The sequence below is a fragment of the Oncorhynchus nerka genome, linkage group LG14 (assembly GCF_034236695.1).
Source record: "Oncorhynchus nerka isolate Pitt River linkage group LG14, Oner_Uvic_2.0, whole genome shotgun sequence".
NCBI classification, from domain to species: Eukaryota; Metazoa; Chordata; class Actinopteri; order Salmoniformes; family Salmonidae; genus Oncorhynchus; species Oncorhynchus nerka.
The window spans coordinates 79,224,158-79,236,783 of NC_088409.1; the positions used below are offsets into that span (position 1 = coordinate 79,224,158).

Below are 12,626 nucleotides of genomic sequence, written 5' to 3' on the forward strand. Positions count from 1 at the left end.
CAATAAAACAGTAGAACAAAAGAAGACAAGTGACCAGTGAGCTGAGATAAGGCGGGGCTTTACCTAGCAGAGACTTGTAGATAACCTGTAGCCAGTGGGTTTGGCAACGAGTATGAAGCGAAGGCCAAATGGTGGGTAGTGTATGGGGCTTTGGTGACAAAACGGATGGCACTGTGATAGACTGCATCCAGTTTGTTGAATAGAGTGTTGGAGGCTATTTTATAGATGACATCACCAAAGTCGAGGATCGGCAGCATGAGTGAAGGATGCTTTGTTGCGATATAGGAAGCCAATTCTAGATTTAATTTTGGATTGGAGATGCTTAATGTGACTCTCCTTCCGTGGCCTCCAACTGCTCTTAAACGCAAGTAAAACTAAATGCATGCTATTCAACCGATCACTGCCCGCACCTGCTTGCCCGTCCAGAATCATTACTCTGGACGGCTCTGACTTAGAATACGTGGACAACTACAAATACTTAGGTGTCTGGTTAGACTGTAAACTCTCCTTCCAGACCCATATCAAACATCTCCAATCCAAAGTTAAATCTAGAATTGCCTTCCTATTTAGCAACAAAGCATCCTTCACTCATGCTGCCAAACATACCCTTGTAAAACTGACCATCCTACCAATCCTCGACTTTGGCGATGTCATTTACAAAATAGCCTCCAATACCCTACTCAACAAATTGGATGCAGTCTATCACAGTGCAATCTGTTTTGTCACCAAAGCCCCATATACTACCCACCATTGCGACCTGTACGCTCTCGTTGGCTGGCCCTCGCTTCATACTCGTCGCCAAACCCACTGGCTCCATGTCATCTACAAGACCCTGCTAGGTAAAGTCCCCCTTATCTCAGCTCGCTGGTCACCATAGCATCTCCCACCTGTAGCACACGCTCCAGCAGGTATATCTCTCTAGTCACCCCCAAAACCAATTCTTTCTTTGGCCGCCTCTCTTTCCAGTTCTCTGCTGCCAATGACTGGAACGAACTACAAAAATCTCTGAAACTGGAAACACTTATCTCCCTCACTAGCTTTAAGCACCAACTGTCAGAGCAGCTCACAGATTACTGCACCTGTACATAGCCCACCTATAATTTAGCCCAAACAACTACCTCTTTCCCAACTGTATTTAATTAATTAATTTATTTCGCTCCTTTGCACCCCATTATTTTTATTTCTACTTTGCACATTCTTCCATTGCAAAACTACCATTCCAGTGTTTTACTTGCTATATTGTATTTACTTTGCCACCATGGCCTTTTTTGCCTTTACCTCCCTTCTCACCTCATTTGCTTACATTGTATATAGACTTGTTTATACTGTATTATTGACTGTATGTTTGTTTTACTCCATGTGTAACTCTGTGTCATTGTATCTGTCGAACTGCTTTGCTTTATCTTGGCCAGGTCGCAATTGTAAATGAGAACTTGTTCTCAACCTGCCTACCTGGTTAAATAAAGGTGAAATAAAAAATAAATTAAAAAATCTTTGCAGTAGATTGCAACACTGCCCCCTTTGGCAGTTCTATCTTGGCGGAAAATGTTATAGTTAGTGATGGAGATTTCAAGGTTTTTGCTGTTTTTTCTAAGCCTGGATTCAGACACGACTAAGACATCCGGGTGGGCAGAGTGTGCTAAAGCAGTGAGTAAAACAAACTTAGGGAGTAGGCTTCTAATGTTAACATGCATGAAACCAAGGCTTTTACAGTTACAGAAGTCAACAAATGAGAGCACCTGGGGAGTGGAGCTAGGCACTGCAGGACCTGGATTAACCTCTACATCGCCAGAGGAACAGAGGAGAAGTAGGATAAGAGTATGTCTAAATGCTATACGAACTGGCTGTTTAGCACGTTCGTAACAGAGAGTAAAAGGAGCAGGTTTCTGGGCACGATAGCATAGATTCAAGGCATAGTGTACAGACAAAGGTAAGGTAGGATGTGAGTACATTGGAGTTAAACCTAGGCATTGAGTAATGACGAGAGAGATATAGTCTCTAGAGACGTTAAAACCAGGTGATGTCACCACATATGTAGGAGGTGGAACAACATGGTTGGTTAAGGCATATTGAGCAGGGCTAGAGGCTCTACAGTGAAATAAGACAGTAATCACTAACCAGGACAGTAATGGACGAGGCATATTGATATTAGAGAGAGGCATGCGTAGCCAAGTGAACATATGGGTCCAGTAAGTGGTTGGGCTGACTGGGAACACGGCGATTCAGACAGTTAGCAGGCCGATGCTAAAACGCTAACAGTTAGTAGGCCGGGGCTAAACAAGCTAGCAGTTAGCAGACCGGGGCTGGCAAGCTAGCAGTTAACAGACCGGGTTAGCAAGCAAGCAGTTAGCAGGGGCGAGCAGTTAGCAGACCAGGGCAGGCAAGCTAGCAATTAGTAGACCGGGGCTAGCAAGTTATCCTTTGGGGGACGTCGCGATGGGGGTAAGTCTATTTTTGCCTCTTCGTGCGGTGACGTCGATAGACCAGTCGTGGAGTTAGTAGGGTTCCAAGTAGCTCTTGGTAGCTAGCAGGCCTAGCAGGTTAGCAGAATGGGCCTTCAGCGGGCTTCGCGCCTGAGGGGCCTGTTGGAATCCTCGGGCAGATAATGTCGGTATTCCAGTCTTAGAGGATCGGCGGGGTTCCGTGCTCCGTACCGGCAGTAGAAGGAGTCCGGATATTGTAGCCCAGGAGTGGGCTTCGGTGGTAGCACAGGAGCCCTGACCGGGCTAGCTTCAGGCTAATTGGTGCTTGCTCCGGGATGGAAACGCTAGCCAGGAGTGGTCACCCGGGATTGCGGTTAGCTAGTTGCGAAGATCCAGATGAAAATGTTCCGAGTTTGCGGTAGGAATCCGGGGATATGGAGAGAAATAGGTCCGTTATGCTCTGGTTTGAGTCACGTTGTTCGAACTGGCGAGAGCTTTCCGAGCTCAAGGTTAGCTGATGACCGCTAGCAATGGTTTGCTAACTGATAGCTGGTAGGTAGTTAGCTGGCTAGCTTCATTTGAGGGAGTCAAGATCCAAAGTAAATAGAAATACTTTAGAAAAAAGCAGATCCACGCCACATTGGGTGATGGAATTTACGATCTTTGACCACAGCAGCCTAGTTGAAGGAGGCAAGGGGGAGGCAGGGAGAGGGGGATGGGGTTGCTATACCCAAAGAGGCCAACGTCATGACACAGGTATGCTAGATTAGGGTTGGAGTGAAAATCTACAGGACAGCAACCCTCCAGGAACAGGGTTGGAGAGCCCTGAATTATAGGTTCTAGGATCCTGGGCCACACCAACACAGACATCAGAGGGTCAGAGGTAAGTAGAAAATTACAATGTTTATTTGAAATACAAATTATTATAATAAAATCTATTTTAACATAGAACCCAGTCTAGTCCATTATGAGCTGTTCCAGGGTTTGCGACCGAATCTGTCGGGGTGTGGGAACTAAAAACTCAGTCCAGTCATTTGGGAGCGGCTAGAGAATATTTCATTTGGCAGACTCCAGTCCTGTTTTTTTCTCCAGTCACAAGCTTCCTCGAGCCCTCACTGCATGCAGATACTGAAATCAAAAAAGAGGAGGAAACCTCCAGTGAATTACGTTTCTTGGAATTCTGTTGACTAATCACAAAAATGTTTAGTTGTCATACAAAGGCAGAGCGTTGAATGTTAATTACCTGTTCAGGTGCACTTTGAAGGATCCGTCCTTCAGAGATGCCTCATCACCTACGTCTTGCCTCAATCCCCTCTCGGTCTCCGGTGTCACCTTCCAAATCACCAACAAGTACACCACCCAGTCTAGGGAACAATCTGTACAGGTCAGGGATACAGACAGGGGTCCTCAGTACCACCCTCTTAACCAATCGTTGGATCACATTCACACCAACTTGTGTGATTATTTTGACTTCCCTTTTCATAAAAGAAGACAAGCCCATCACAATCAGAAGAGTCGGACTTCCAGAGTTGTTGGTTGTCTGGACCTGTCGGACTGACTGTAGAAGATGACGCGCTGCTGCAGGTGGTGGCTGCCTGCCAGGAAGGAGGCGGTCGACAGGGTTTCCACCCCCAAATCCAAGAGCCCTCGGGTGTGTCTGATAGTCTCTTTTTATAGGGCTGTAGGAACGGCGTTAGCAAATGGCTTTGGATGTAGTTAATGCAGTGGGAGGTGTCATCAGGAAACAGTTCAATGTCCAAAGAAAGTTCATGCAAACAAATAGCCATCACACACAATCATGTAATACAATAGAAATAATCAACCTCATAGAAAGCACATGCAATATAAAATAAATATGAAAATACTGTTCACTCCGTTACTCTTCTCCCCCCTTTGTTTTTGGTGTCGTCCTGATTAGCCATGTTAAAGACAAGTATTTATTCCTTTGTGGCCTCTCACCTCTAGTTTGTTTTGCAGAGCGTCTAACTGGGGCTTGTTTCTCCTCTACCTCATCTGCTTCTTGGGCTAACCCTGGTGCTGCGGGCTGCTCAGCTGCCAGCTCAATTGGCTCTAGGGCTGTGGGCAAAAGACATACCGGAAACCACATAGGTCTACTCATCCCTCCCAATTCTTTCTACCTTCCCTGTGTCATGACGTTGGCCTCTTTGGGTATAGCAAGCCCATCCCCCTCTCCCTGCCTCCCCCTTGCCTCCTTCAACTAGGCTGCTGTGGTCAGAGGTCGTAAATTCCTGAGAAGACCTCATGGACACATAGTTATAGAGAATAGTTTTTCATGGAGAACAAAGGAAATCCTTCCACCTCACAGAACTTGAGGTATGAACAAATGTCATGTTCCGGAGAAAGTATAAAAGATTGGTGAAGAATCCAGCTACGAACTGGTCCGTTTGTCACAACTTGGGAAGCTCATGGGAGACGGTGTGGCCACATTACCATAACGCTGTTTATATAATAGCCCCAGATATAAGGTTTACATCTAATTGTTGTACAAGATGAATGAGTGAGTATGATACTGTTTACACAATTTTACAATGTGATTTTGGACTGTTTAATGAAGGAAAACTCAAAAAGGGAATTGGATTTGAACTAAATCAGAGGACCGCCTCTGAGCCCAGTTAGGGTCAGACATCCTGGGACAGCCCATTTCTGCCATTCCGAATAAAATCCAACTTTGAAACATTATCACCAGACCATGTTTCTCTCAATCACGGGAGTACAAAGGTTGTAGACCATTGCTGAATATTTTAACCATACCACGTGGTTAAACTCTTAGACTATCGATACCGACAGAATGAGAACAAGTCTTTGATATTAATTACTAGTCTGCAGCTAGGAATTCGGCATCATTGAACGCGAAGAACGACAACCGCCGAAACATCCATTCTATAACGAATGTCACTTTGAACTATCCCCTCTAACCAAGACAGAGAGGGAGAGAGAGACACACAAACTTTTCACCAGTGGTCAAGACGACACACTGAGCGTAAATATATTGATTGATTGCAATTGTTCCCGAATGAGTGAGCATTCATGTGTAAAGGATTAGCATTTCAATTGTTATAGTTATCATTTTGTAGTGACTTCTTAGTCGACCCCCACTTCGCCTTTTTTTCTAACAAGCCGCCGTGCCGGTTTAGCCGACTAAGGCGCATTTTCCTATCATTACATTTAGCTTGTTTGTTTGTTTGTTTATGCATTTCTGTGAATTACTTAGTTAGTAATAAATAAATGATTTAAAACAATTGATGTATCGATGACTCATAGTGAAGACTGGGTTCGTGTAGATAACCAACCATTTACGACGTTTGGAATGAGACTAACGTGAGGTAAAGTAAATCATTCATTCGAAGACTAATTGATCAGATAAAATCATTTGTAATCTGAATATTTTTCCTTGGTGCCCCGAATTCCTAGTTAATTAGTTACGTGATTAATCAGTTGATCGTGTAATAACTAATTACAGTGAATCTTTGATAAAAACTATCAGTCTTCAGTTAATGATAGTAAAGACACAACATTTATGACACCCCGTTGCGAGGAATCTAATATAGAATTAGACTTTGCTGTGGAATTCTATATATCAATTGTGCAAACAGAAGTGTACGAACAGACTGCTTTGTATACATTCAAATTGGTTGTATGTGTTTTTGAAGAGGCTACAGTGCGCCTCCGGTAGTATTCTTTAGCGTAAGAGCAATGAGTAATAAATTCCAGATTTAGTCCGTTAGGCCAAACGGTACTATTTTCTGTCGGTCAATATTAACTTCTAGAGCCAGAAAGGTTAGAAATTAGAGGATAGATCTTCGGCATTCGAGCCAAAGTATTTCTGTCCGCCTACCACAGTAAACCAGTGTGGACTGACTAGAGGCATACCCGTATTATGTACCGTGTCGCTCTGGTCAACATAACGCTAGCAAAGTATGCCGAATGGGTTAATGTGAGACGTCACTAGTAAACCCACCCTTTCCATAGTGAAAGAGACCCTATTTTGTGCTTAGAACGTGATATAGCTGGCACGAGAGGCTAAGCTAACAGAGAGGGAACATTTTTCACTTCCTGTGTTCCGTTTAAATGATTTCAGCATCACTGGTGGTGAAGAATCGCAAATACATCTTTTTAAAAAAGTGTTGGAAATCCAAACGTGGATCACGTTAAAATAATCCAGCAATCTCAATTGCTTGGGTATTATCGTCTCATTCAATTTATTTATTTAAATTGTTGGACATACCTTTCTAGGTTCTTCCAATTAAATGAGACACCTTAAACTTTGCAATAGTAACCTAGATGAACCAACTTCCCAGGTTAATTTAAAGTTTAATTCCCAGATAGCCTATCCAGGTATGATTAATCATTATCATTGATTAATTCAATTTGCTTTTGCAAATTCATTCACGTCCAACTTCCACAGTACTGTCCAGTACTGATGGTTAATTAACCATTAGTCTATAAATAGATTAAAATCGTCTTTGCAGCTCCCAATATATTCCAAAACCAAACTTTGGAAAATTAGGAAAAACATTTTTTCCTTTCAAAATGTTCTAATAATGTGCAAGCTATCAGAGGGGGTAGTCCCCAGGTTCACTACCCGCTAAGTAGTGAACCTCCACCCGCAAATGGATTGATCTCTGACCTCAGCAGCGATACCAACCCTAATGTTTTCTGCGACGCGGATCCTGTGTTCTGCCTTACAAACAGGACAACGGAATGGATCGCATGCAGCGACCCAAGAAAACGACTCCGAAAAAGAGGGAAACGTAGCGGTCTTCTGGTCAGACTCAGGACAAGGGCACATCGCGCACCACTCCCCAGCATTCTTCTTGCCAATGTCCAGTCTCTTGACAACAAGGTTGATGAAATCCGAGCAAGGGTAGCATTCCAGAGGGACATCAGAGACTGCAACGTTCTCTGCTTCACGGAAACATGGCTTACTGGGAAGACGCTATCCGATGCGGTGCAGCCAACGGGTTTCTCCACGCATCGCGCCGACAGAAACAAACATCTTTCTGGTAAGAAGAGTGGCGGGGGCGTATGCCTCATGACTAACGAGACATGGTGTGATGAAGGAAACATACAGGAACTCAAATCCTTCTGTTCACCTGATTTAGAATTCCTCACAATCAAATGTAGACCGCATTATCTTCCAAGAGAATTCTCTTCGATTATAATCACAGCCGTATATATTCCCCCCCAAGCAGACACATCGATGGCTCTGAACAAACTTTATTTAACTCTTTGCAAACTGGAAACCATTTATCCGGAGGCTGCATTCATTGTAGCTGGGGATTTTAACAAAGCTAATCTGAAAACAAGACTCCCTAAATTTTATCAGCATATCGATTGCGCAACCAGGGGTGGTAAAACCTTGGATCATTGTTACTCTAACTTCCGCGACGCATATAAGGCCCTGCCCCGCCCCCCTTTCGGAAAAGCTGACCACGACTCCATTTTGTTGATCCCTGTCTACAGGCAGAAACTTAAGCAAGAGGCTCCCACGCTGAGGTCTGTCCAACGCTGGTCAGACCAAGCTGACTCCACACTCCAAGACTGCTTCAATCACGTGGACTGGGACATGTTTCGTATTGCGTCAGATAAAAATATTGACGAATACGCTGATTCGGTGTGCGAGTTCATTAGAACGTGCGTTGAAGATGTCGTTCCCATAGCAACGATAAAAACATTCCCTAACCAGAAACCGTGGATTGATGGCAGCATTCGCATGAAACTGAAAGCGCGAACCACTGCTTTTAATCAGGGCAAGGTGTCTGGCAACATGACCGAATACAAACAGTGCAGCTATTCCCTCCGCAAGGCTATTAAACAAGCTAAGCGTCAGTACAGAGACAAAGTAGAATCTCAATTCAACGGCTCAGACACAAGAGGCATGTGGCAGGGTCTACAGTCAATCACAGACTACAAGAAGAAACCCAGCCCAGTGCCACTGACACGGCCTGCAACGAAAACATGCGGTCTCTCCTTCACTGCAGCCGAGGTGAGTAAGACATTTAAACGTGTTAACCCTCGCAAGGCTGCAGGCCCAGACGGCATCCCCAGCCGCGCCCTCAGAGCATGCGCAGACCAGCTGGCCGGTGTGTTTACGGACATATTCAATTAATCCCTATACCAGTCTGCTGTTCCCACATGCTTCAAGAGGGCCACCATTGTTCCTGTTCCCAAGAAAGCTAAGGTAACTGAGCTAAACGACTACCGCCCCGTAGCACTCACTTCCGTCATCATGAAGTGCTTTGAGAGACTAGTCAAGGACCATATCACCTCCACCCTACCTGACACCCTAGACCCACTCCAATTTGCTTACCGCCCAAATAGGTCCACAGACAATGCAATCTCAACCACACTGCACACTGCCCTAACCCACCTGGACAAGAGGAATACCTATGTGAGAATGCTGTTCATCGACTACAGCTCGGCATTCAACACCATAGTACCCTCCAAGCTCGTCATCAAGCTCGAGACCCTGGGTCTCGACCCCGCCCTGTGCAACTGGGTACTGGACTTCCTGACGGGCCGCCCCCAGGTGGCGAGGGTAGGCAACAACATCTCCTCCCCGCTGATCCTCAACACGGGTCCCCACAAGGGTGCGTTCTGAGCCCTCTCCTGTACTCCCTGTTCACCCACGACTGCGTGGCCACGCACGCCTCCAACTCAATCATCAAGTTTGCGGACGACACAACAGTGGTAGGCTTGATTACCAACAACGACGAGACGGCCTACAGGGAGGAGGTGAGGGCCCTCGGAGTGTGGTGTCAGGAAAATAACCTCACACTCAACGTCAACAAAACTAAGGAGATGATTGTGGACTTCAGGAAACAGCAGAGGGAACACCCCCCTATCCACATCGATGGAACAGTAGTGGAGAGGGTAGCAAGTTTTAAGTTCCTCGGCATACACATCACAGACAAACAGAATTGGTCCACTCACACTGACAGCGTCGTGAAGAAGGCGCAGCAGCGCCTCTTCAACCTCAGGAGGCTGAAGAAATTCGGCTTGTCACCAAAAGCACTCACAAACTTCTACAGATGCACAATCGAGAGCATCCTGGCGGGCTGTATCACCACCTGGTACGGCAACTGCTCCGCCCTCAACCGTAAGGCTCTCCAGAGGGTAGTGAGGTCTGCACAACGCATCACCGGGGGCAAACTACCTGCCCTCCAGGACACCTACACCACCCGATGTTACAGGAAGGCCATAAAGATCATCAAGGACATCAACCACCCGAACCACTGCCTGTTCACCCCGCTATCATCCAGAAGGCGAGGTCAGTACAGGTGCATCAAAGCTGGGACCGAGAGACTGAAAAACAGCTTCTATCTCAAGGCCATCAGACTGTTAAACAACCACCACTAACATTGAGTGGCTGCTGCCAACACACTGTCATTGACACTGACCCAACTCCAGCCACTTTAATAATGGGAATTGATGGGAAATGATGTAAATATATCACTAGCCACTTTAAACAATGCTACCTTCTATAATGTTACTTACCCTACATTATTCATCTCATATGCATACGTATATACTGTACTCTACATCATCGACTGCATCCTTATGTAATACATGTATCACTAGCCACTTTAACTATGCCACTTTGTTTACTTTGTCTACATACTCATCTCATATGTATATACTGTACTCGATACCATCTACTGTATGCTGCTCTGTACCATCACTCATTCATATATCCTTATGTACATATTCTTTATCCCCTTACACTGTGTATAAGACAGTAGTTTTGGAATTGTTAGTTAGATTACTTGTTGGTTATCACTGCATTGTCGGAACTAGAAGCACAAGCATTTCGCTACACTCGCATTAACATCTGCTAACCATGTGTATGTGACAAATACAATTTGATTTGATTTGATTTTTAATTATACCATTAGTGGAAAAGCAGACAACAACGCTTTCCAAAATCCACCATCGGGCGCAGGCCTCGTAAAGGTTCTCTCCAGTCTAGCCCTGATGTCTTGCCACCCAAGATTGGCATCTGTCCAATACCGCAGTGCACAGCTGAAGCACGAGTAGGTAATGGGAGACATAAAGGGACAGAGGGAGAGAACCGGGAAATCAATGACAAATGTGTTATCCACGTCGGCACCAACGATATTAGGATGGAACAGTCAGAGGTCACCAAGTGCAACATAGCTTCAGCGTGTAAATTAGCTAGAAAGATGTGTCGGCATCGAGTAATTGTCTCTGGCCCCCTCCCAGTTAGGGGGAGTGATGAGCTCTACAGCAGAGTCTCACAACTTAATCGCTGGTTGAAAACTGTTTTCTGCCCCTCCCAAAAGATAGAATTTGTAGATAATTGGCCCTCTTTCTGGGACTCACCCACAAACAGGACCAAGCCTGGCCTGCTGCGGAGTGACAGACTCCATCCTAGCTGGAGGGGGTGCTCTCATCTTATCTACCAACATAGACAGGGCTCGAACTCCTCTAGTTCCACAATGAAATAGGGTGCAGGCCAGGCAGCAGACTGTTAGCCAGCCTGCCAGCTTAGTGGAGTCTGCCACTAGCACAGTCAGTGTAGTCAGCTCAGACCATGTCTGTACCTCGACCTGGGTTGGGCAAAACTAAACATGGCGGTGTTCGCCTTAGCAATCTCACTAGGATAAAGACCTCCTCCATTATTGAAAGAGATCGTGATACCTCACATCTCAAAATTGGGATACTTAATGTTAGATCCCTTACTTCAAAGGCAATTATAGTAAATTAACTAATTGCTGATCATAATCTTGATGTGATTGGCCTGACTGAAACATGGCCTAAGCCTGATGAATTTACTGTGTTAAATGAAGCCTCACCTCCTGGTTACACTAGTGACCATATCCCCCGAGCAAATGTCAATTTACAAAAAAAAATGACATTTTCGTCTTTTGAGCTTCTAGTCATGAAATCTATGCAGCCTACTCAATCACTTTTTATAGCTACTGTTTACAGGCCTCCTGGGCCATATACAGCGTTCCTCATTGAGTTCCCTGAATTCCTATCAGACCTTGTAGTCATAGCAGATAACATTCAAATTTTTGGTGACTTTAATATTCACATGGAAAAGTCCACAGACCCACTCCAAAAGGCTTTTCGGGGGCCATCATCGACTCCGTGGGTTTTGTCCAACATGTCTCTGGACCTACTCACTGTCACAGTCATACTCTGGACCTAGTTTTGTCCCATGGAATAAATGTTGTGGATCTTAATGTTTTTCCTCATAATCCTGGACTATCGGACCACCATTTTATTACGTTTGCAATTGCAACAAATAATCTGCTCAGACCCCAACCAAGGAGCATCAAAAGTCATGCTATAAATTCACAGACAACACAAAGATTCCTTGATGCCCTTCCAGACTCCCTCTGCCTACCCAAGGACGTCAGAGAACAAAAATCAGTTAACCACCTAACTGAGGAACTCAATTTAACCTTGTGCAATACCCTAGATGCAGTTGCACCCCTAAAAATAAAAACATTTCTCATAAGAAACTATTTCAAATCAAATCAAATGTATTTATATAGCCCTTCGTACATCAGCATGTTCCGTTATAATCTACACCCGGCACAGCCAGAAGAGGACTGGCCACCCCTCATAGCCTGTTTCCTCTCTAGGTTTCTTCCTAGGTTTTGGCCTTTCCAGGGAGTTTTTCCCAGCCAACGTGCTTCAACACCTGCATTGCTTGCTGTTTGGGGTTTTAGGCTGGGTTTCTGTACAGCACTTTGAGATATCAGCTGATGTATGAAGGGCTATATAAATAAATTTGATTTGATTTGATATGCTACAGGAACAACTCGATTTAGCCAAAATTAAATACGATGATGTCTACGCCAAACTAGATAAATCTGAAGAGTTATCTACAAACAGGAGCGCACAACTTGATAACATGCATGCAGTTCTGTTGAACGTTACTCAAAGTAACACGGTTCTACACAAAATGCTACAGACCAAAGACGATCAGTTAATGAACACAATGACGAAGTTGGATGACAAATCAGCAGAACTCATTGAAGTCGCTGACCAAATGAATGATTAGAGAACTCAGGTGATGAAGATGGAAATATTGATTTCTAAGCAAGCGGAGGAAATCTCATCATTGAATCTCTCGCTCTGTACTCAAGACCTCTATCTGCAAACCATGACAGATAAGTTTGAGACCGAAAGGAGCAAGTGTGACACTCA

The 12,626-nt window shown here is 44.8% G+C and overlaps 1 long non-coding RNA gene across 1 annotated transcript; it reads right to left on the reverse strand.

The window, feature by feature from the left end:
* Positions 1 to 3,307: 3,307 nt before the first annotated feature.
* LOC115141940 (uncharacterized) lies at positions 3,308 to 8,435 on the reverse strand. The gene is made up of 3 exons (XR_003865425.2): positions 4,383 to 8,435; positions 3,667 to 4,102; positions 3,308 to 3,551 (listed from the first exon to the last, which is right to left on the reverse strand). It is a non-coding gene; the product is annotated as an uncharacterized LOC115141940 (long non-coding RNA).
* Between the last annotated feature and the right edge of the window lie 4,191 nt (positions 8,436 to 12,626).